The 6,543-nt window shown below is 38.8% G+C and overlaps 1 long non-coding RNA gene across 1 annotated transcript; it reads left to right on the top strand.

Moving 5' to 3' along the window:
- Nucleotides 1–1,598: 1,598 nt before the first annotated feature.
- On the top strand, nucleotides 1,599–4,577 carry LOC116593050. The gene is made up of 3 exons (XR_004286727.1): nucleotides 1,599–1,795; nucleotides 2,928–3,099; nucleotides 4,091–4,577. It is a non-coding gene; the product is annotated as an uncharacterized LOC116593050 (long non-coding RNA).
- Nucleotides 4,578–6,543: the final 1,966 nt, after the last annotated feature.

The raw sequence follows: 6,543 nt of genomic DNA on the forward strand, positions 1-6,543 counted from the left end.
TTTTATTACTTTCCTATCACAGACATTGAAATTAAGGCTTTGAAAGGATAGGAGACGTGTCCCCCCATTGCACGGCTTGTAAATACAAAGGTGGACTTGAAACGCAACCTGTTGGACTCCAAAACATCCAGGTTCTTCATATTGTACGAGGATACCTCTTTAGAAGGAAAGGGCTGATAGAAAATCGATTCCCACGGAGGGCTTTGTAGCTTAGAGTAGAGAGAGCAGCACTTTTCCAATGGAGTTCCAGAAAATTTCCATGCGCAGAGGGGTGGGGCATTTGGGGAGGAGGAGGCTGTATTCTTGACCCAAAGGCTGACTTGGGGGCTTCAAAGCATTGCACCTGACCTCTCTTCATCCTTAGCCACCCAAGGTTCATAAATTGGAATTCAATACTTACGGACTTTTTTCTTTGACGGATGTTCTTTCATAGTCATATATTTAAAGCTCCTGAAAATGAACCTACTTAAAATACATATTTTTTAAATAGTTAGAAAAGGGGCGCTTGGTGGCTCAGTGGGTTAAAGCCTCTGCTTTCGGCTCAGGTCATGATCTCAGGGTCCTGGGATCGAGCCCCACATCGGGCTCTCTGCTCGGCAGTGAACCTGCTTCCTCCTCTCTCTCTCTCTGCCTGCCTCTCTGCCTACTTGTGATCTCTGTCAAATAAATAAATAAACTATAAAAGTAAGTAAATAAATAAATAGTTAGAAGAACCATGATTGGTTCTGTGTCTTTAAAGGGAAAGGAAATCTCCTGCTGATAATTTGTTTATTCTTACTTATATTTAAATAAATTTAAGTTAAATTGTATTTAGCACTTTAGAAACAAGTCAGAGAAAGAAAACGGCATGTGACTTCACTTGTAGGTGGAATCTAAGAAAAAACAAAAAACAAAAACACAGAGCAAATGACTACACAAACAAAAAAGCAGAATCAGACCTATAAATACAGAGAACAGACAGAGTTGCCTGAGCGGTGGGGGTGGGGCACAGGCAAGCTGGGTGAAGGGGAGTGGGGGACACAGGCTTCCCCTTATGGAATAAGAAGGTCACAGGGATGACGGTGAGCAGAGCAGAATGTAGAGAGGTGTTCAGTCACTGTGTTGTCCGCCTGAAACTAATGCAACATTGTATGTCAACTAGACTTCAATTAAAAAAAAATCTTAATACTGTCAAACTAGTCTCCTGAAGATACTGTCCACCTTGCCCAGAACCTTGTTAATGCTTCCTATATTCATTATGTTCATAAAACAAAGAGAAAATTAGACCCTTTACTGGAAATTAAAAAAAAAAAAGTCTATTTAGCATTTTGAGAAAACAGAGACGAATCAAATACTGATCATTCTTTTTCAGCCGGATCTTTTCTAATCAAATCATATGACAGCAGTACCGAAATCTTCTCTTAACATATGTATACACTTTGCAATGTTATTACACTTGAGGTTATCTTGCCTGAAGTGAGGGTTTTGTCAATTATCCTGAAGGACTATCTTAATCCCTTTTATCAAATAATTCTTTTTTGTCATGCCTATCACACCAATATCTTTATTGATTTCCTATTTATTAATTATTAACAGATTCACAGAGGCAATTCATTTGTGTGCGTGTGATCCAAGTTTTCCAACATCACTTTCAACCGTCTTTTGAAACACTAAAACTTTTGCAATGTTTGCCATTTTGCCCTGCAACCTAGCGCATTGCATTTGCATTGTTTGTAAATGCCTACAACAACCATACCGTCAGCCAGACCTGGTGTTGATGTGATGGGTGGAGACAGAAGCAAGGGCCAAGTGAAGGGTAAGTGGTGACTAGTCTTACAAGAGATTAGTCGGCAGCTTTGTGAATATTTTTACGTTACGGTGCCTCTTTGCTTCCCTAAGCAATCAGGTAATTGTGGGATGGGGCATGATACAGGTTCAAATACTAAGGACTCCCCAGGCTCAAGTAATTGTGGAATGGAATGGAACTGGCTTTGCCTGGATCCGCTCTGACCCTGTAAATGTAGCAGCTCTTAGGAACCTATAGGCTCGGGTTGTTCTGCAATGAACCAAATTGTCTCTCAACTACTCTGATGTGCATGAATAGGGCCCAGAGCATTCCAGAACAACTGGAATGTTAAATCTCAAGTTCAGAGATTTGTTTGAAGCCCCATATTATCTCTATTGTGATGTCTTTCAACAGATCTAAGAAGTTGTGTAGTTTTGATTCAAGGTGGGTTAAAGGGAGAATCAAACTGAATGAGACTTAGGTTCTAGGCCTCTACTATTATCACTCTAGTGTGCTTTTTGAGGTGTGGGTGGGACAGTTATTGGCTTCAATAGACTTAAATGCTATGATCTTTGGTTCTTTTAACTTCATTTATCATTATTTTTTTAACTTCATTTATTTATTCTTTATCATTATATCATTTATATATCTATCATCTATATCATTATTTATTTATTCATTTATTATTTTTAACTTCATTTATCATTATTTCTTTTAACTTCATTTATCATTATATTCTGTGTGAATATAAATTAAGAATAAGAATCAGTTTTCCTTCTTATAAGTATTTTAGATACAACACCTCAGTGGCAGAGGATGCTTGCTGATCCCCCTTCTCTAACTATAGATGTATGACCATACAAACAGTATTATTTGCAAGGTATTGTAGCATTTCAAAGTAATGATAGTTGGGTTTTTTTTTTTCATAAGTAGAGAGGATAATGACATCTTGTTTTTCATAAGTAGAGAGGATAATGACATCTTGTTTTTTCCTCTTTGCTTCTTTAGCATGCTGTTTATAAGGCTTTCTTTTTTCCTTTTTCTTTTTTGCAGCTGTTGTAGTTGAATGTGAAGTTTGGGGTTAATTCTGTATTTTTCTTCCCCCTGGATTGCAAGCTTCTTGAGGACAAAACCTTCGTCGTATTTTGTTTCATGTCTCCAGGATCTGACATTGGACTCCATAAATGTCTGTTACAATGTTCTTTAATTGAAGTTGAAATGAAGAAGCTGACGTAAAAGGAAGGAAATGGTACATTACTGTTGCCGAAGTGAAGCAGGTTGTACTAACTTTGCAAGGACAGGAAATAAAAGCAAGCAAGGTTCATTGGTGGAAGGTAGGACAGAGGGCAGGTTCTCTGCGGTGTGTTCTGAAAGGAGCAGAGGTCAAAGTATAATAACTATTCCACTGGAAAAACAAATAAACAGGCTGGAACATTCTTGCCTGAGCACATAGAAACTTGGAGTCCGTGAGCAGTTAGAGGCCCAAAGCTAGTGGCAAGGTTTATGAAGCCATCTGCATCGTCTCGTGGATCTTCTTATTTATTTTTTTCAAAAGTGCTTCCTGATAGGAAATGACACTTTCTAATGAAGTGTCAGGAAGTATACCCAGAAATTAATACAAGGTGACAGAATCTCCTTAAAAATGGAGATTACAAAAAAAAAAAAAAAAGTCTCCATTTTAAGGAGATTCCACCACATCAGAAATTTCCAGTGGCCAACGGAAAGAAGGCAAGAAGGTTTTCTGGAAGCCATATGTCTGTTCGGTGTATCCGCAGACCTGTGGAGAAAGAAGAGCTTAATTAGACAGATGAGCAATTTCCTGAAAAGGCCCATGCAGGCGTTGGATTACATATCATTTCCTCTAAAAGAGGCAAAACCCATGATGATTAGCAACTCACTGTTTTGGAGCCCAGCCATTCTCCAGTTTATTTTCACTTGGTGGGAGTGAAGGAAGGTGATGCTATTGCTTTTGAGTTAGATTCTCTTAGTCATGAGTGTTGGATTTCTCTTATGCAGAATGAGTGTTAAATTGAGCTCGGGATTATTGGAGTGGGGGATCCTGCTTTGTGGCTTGCCCTTGGTTAAACAGCAATCGCTTTAGCCAGAAGAATGCTCTAAGCCGTCCTCCCTTGTTTTCAGTGGCTTAGGAAACAGAAACTAATTTTCATTTCCACTAATCCAGACTTGATTGGGAAAGGAAATATAATGTTACTACATGAAAGCTTGAGGTTCCTGCCAAAGCCAAGCATGTACTTCAAAAAAAAAAAAATCCTACTGATTCTTTCCCATTTGACTAATCCATACCCTCTCCATCTTTCCATACAGAATATATGACCAAGAGTTTGCTCTTCTGGAAATTAATAATTGGTTTCATTAGTATCAAAAAGTTAAGACTGATTTGGAACTCAGAGAGCTGTAAGTCCTGTGGATAATATGGAGATTGGCTTCCATTTCTCAGCACTTCTGCTTCTTTGAAATAAGGAAGTTCGTAGACCTTCCTTAGCTTCCTTGTGCTCGCTTGTCTTCCCCGTCCCCCTTTGGTGTTTTACAAAACTGAGTCCTTGAAACCCTCCCTCTCACCACCATACAGACAGACGTGGTGTAATGATCAAGAAAAGAAACCTTTTCATTCCTCTAGGCTGTCGGAAATCCTAGTGATTAAGTGTCATTTCAGGTCATTGATGTGAAATCATTTGAATTTTTTTTTAAACAGTTGGCAGTGATTAGGAATGGTTAATCTTGCTTGAGCTGTTCTTTCAGTAATCAAGTTTAGGTAAATATTAGACCAATTGAAACTGAAAAAAGGGTTTTAGTTAAATACATATGTATAAAGAAGAATAGTAAACATGCTCCCCCCCTTTTTTTTTTAAGATTATTTATTTGAAAAAGAGAGAGAGAGAGCATGAGTGGTGAGAGGGGCAGAGGGAGAAGCAGGCTCCCCACTGAGCAGGGAGCCCAACGCAGGACCCTGAGATCATGACCCAAGCCAAAGGAAGATACTTAACCGACCGAGCCACCCAGGAGCCCCTAAGCATGCTTCTTTTAAACCAAAAATTAATTAAGAACTTCAAAATGTACAATGTTCAGTGAAACTTTGGTGAAGATGAGATTTTGATAGTCACTATTTGCAGTAATGCAGTCTGGGAGACAGGAAATCAACAAACTGCCTGGGTTGGCCAGGGTCAGTTTGATGTGCAACATTTATACTTTAGTTCAGAAAAGAAGCTGTATTAGTTAGGGTCCTCCAAGGAAACAAAGCCAACAGAAGTCTATAACTAGATCTATAATATATAAATGTAGCTGTATCTGTAGATGTAGATATAGGTGTTATTTATCATGAGAAGTTCATTTATGTCATTATGGAGGCTGAAAAGTTCCATGATCTATAGGCTGGAGAGCCAGGAAAACTGGTGATGTAATTCAGTCCCAGTTTGAAGGCCTGAGAACCTGGGGAGCAGATTCAAGGGAAGAAGAAGAGATGTCCCAGGCTGAAATGTGAGGCAGGGAAAAAAGGGATAGATTCCTCCTTCCTCTGCCTTTTGCTCTATTTAGACCCTGAATGAATTGATGATGCCCACCCGTATAAGGGAGGGTCACCGATCGTCATTGAGCCCACCACTTCAAATGTTCATCTCATCAAAATACCAAAATTTGTATTTGACAGGGTTCTCCAGAAAAATATAACTAGGATAGATTGATTGATTGATTTCAGAAACTGGCTCACAAATTTGCCCATCCACATTCGCGAAGATGATCTTTTTTTTTACCTAGTCTGCTAAGTCAAATCTAATCCCTTCCGGAGACACCTTCACAGATAAACCCAGAAATAGTATTTTACCAGCTATCTGGGCATCCCTTAGCCCAGGCAATTTGACATGAAGCTAACTGGAATAGGACCCCTTCTATGAAGTTAGCAGTCAAGCTCGACACCAGAACTGGAGTGTATGGAAGTAATTTTGTAATGTTCTTCTGATGATTTGGATAAGTTTAGAACCCAAAACTTTGGTTGATAATGTGTAATAAATTAATAAAAATCTAGTTGAGTTGCCACTTAGGATCCAGGATGGACTGTTGGTTTTCATATAGGAAAGCTAAGATATAAGTGCAGTATTTTAAAAAATCTGTTTCTTAAAGGATTTTTTTAAAAGATTTTATTTTATTTGTTTGACAGACAGAGATCACAGGTAGGCAGAGAGGCAGGCAGAGAGAGGAGAAATCAGGCTCCCTGCTGAGCAGAGAGCCCGATGATGATGTGGGGCTCCATCCCAGGACTCTGGGATCATGATCCGAGCTGAAGGCAGAGGTTTTAACCCACGGAGCCACCCAGGTGCCCCTAAAAAATCTGTTTCTTTTTCAGAAGCAGGCAAATGACAGGTTGGGTTGAAACTTCGGGATCTTAGTTTGTATAAAGTCATGTAAGTGGTAAAGATGAGTTTTGAACACAAGACTGAATGGAACACTCGAAACAAATGGAAGATTGGCCAGAGCTGGTGTTTGTTTGTTTATTTGTTTTTCTTTTTCTTTCTTTCTTTTTCTACTTTGCTTGCTCTTGACACAATGCCTGACATAGGTTTTCAATAGATATTTATTGAATAAATGTGAGTGAAGCTAGTGTCTCGATGTTCTTTCCATGATACCATCTGCATTTAGATAAGAGGGCTAAATTTTCCTTCCTGTTACTGTTATTACGGAGACTTTTTTCCCCTCAAATAAATGAGAGACACAAGGCTTCAATCTTTATTTTTGTAATTTAAAATCTACTGAATGGATTGTTGAAG

Source organism: Mustela erminea, chromosome 6 (genome assembly GCF_009829155.1).
Source record: "Mustela erminea isolate mMusErm1 chromosome 6, mMusErm1.Pri, whole genome shotgun sequence".
Lineage (NCBI taxonomy): Eukaryota > Metazoa > Chordata > Mammalia > Carnivora > Mustelidae > Mustela > Mustela erminea.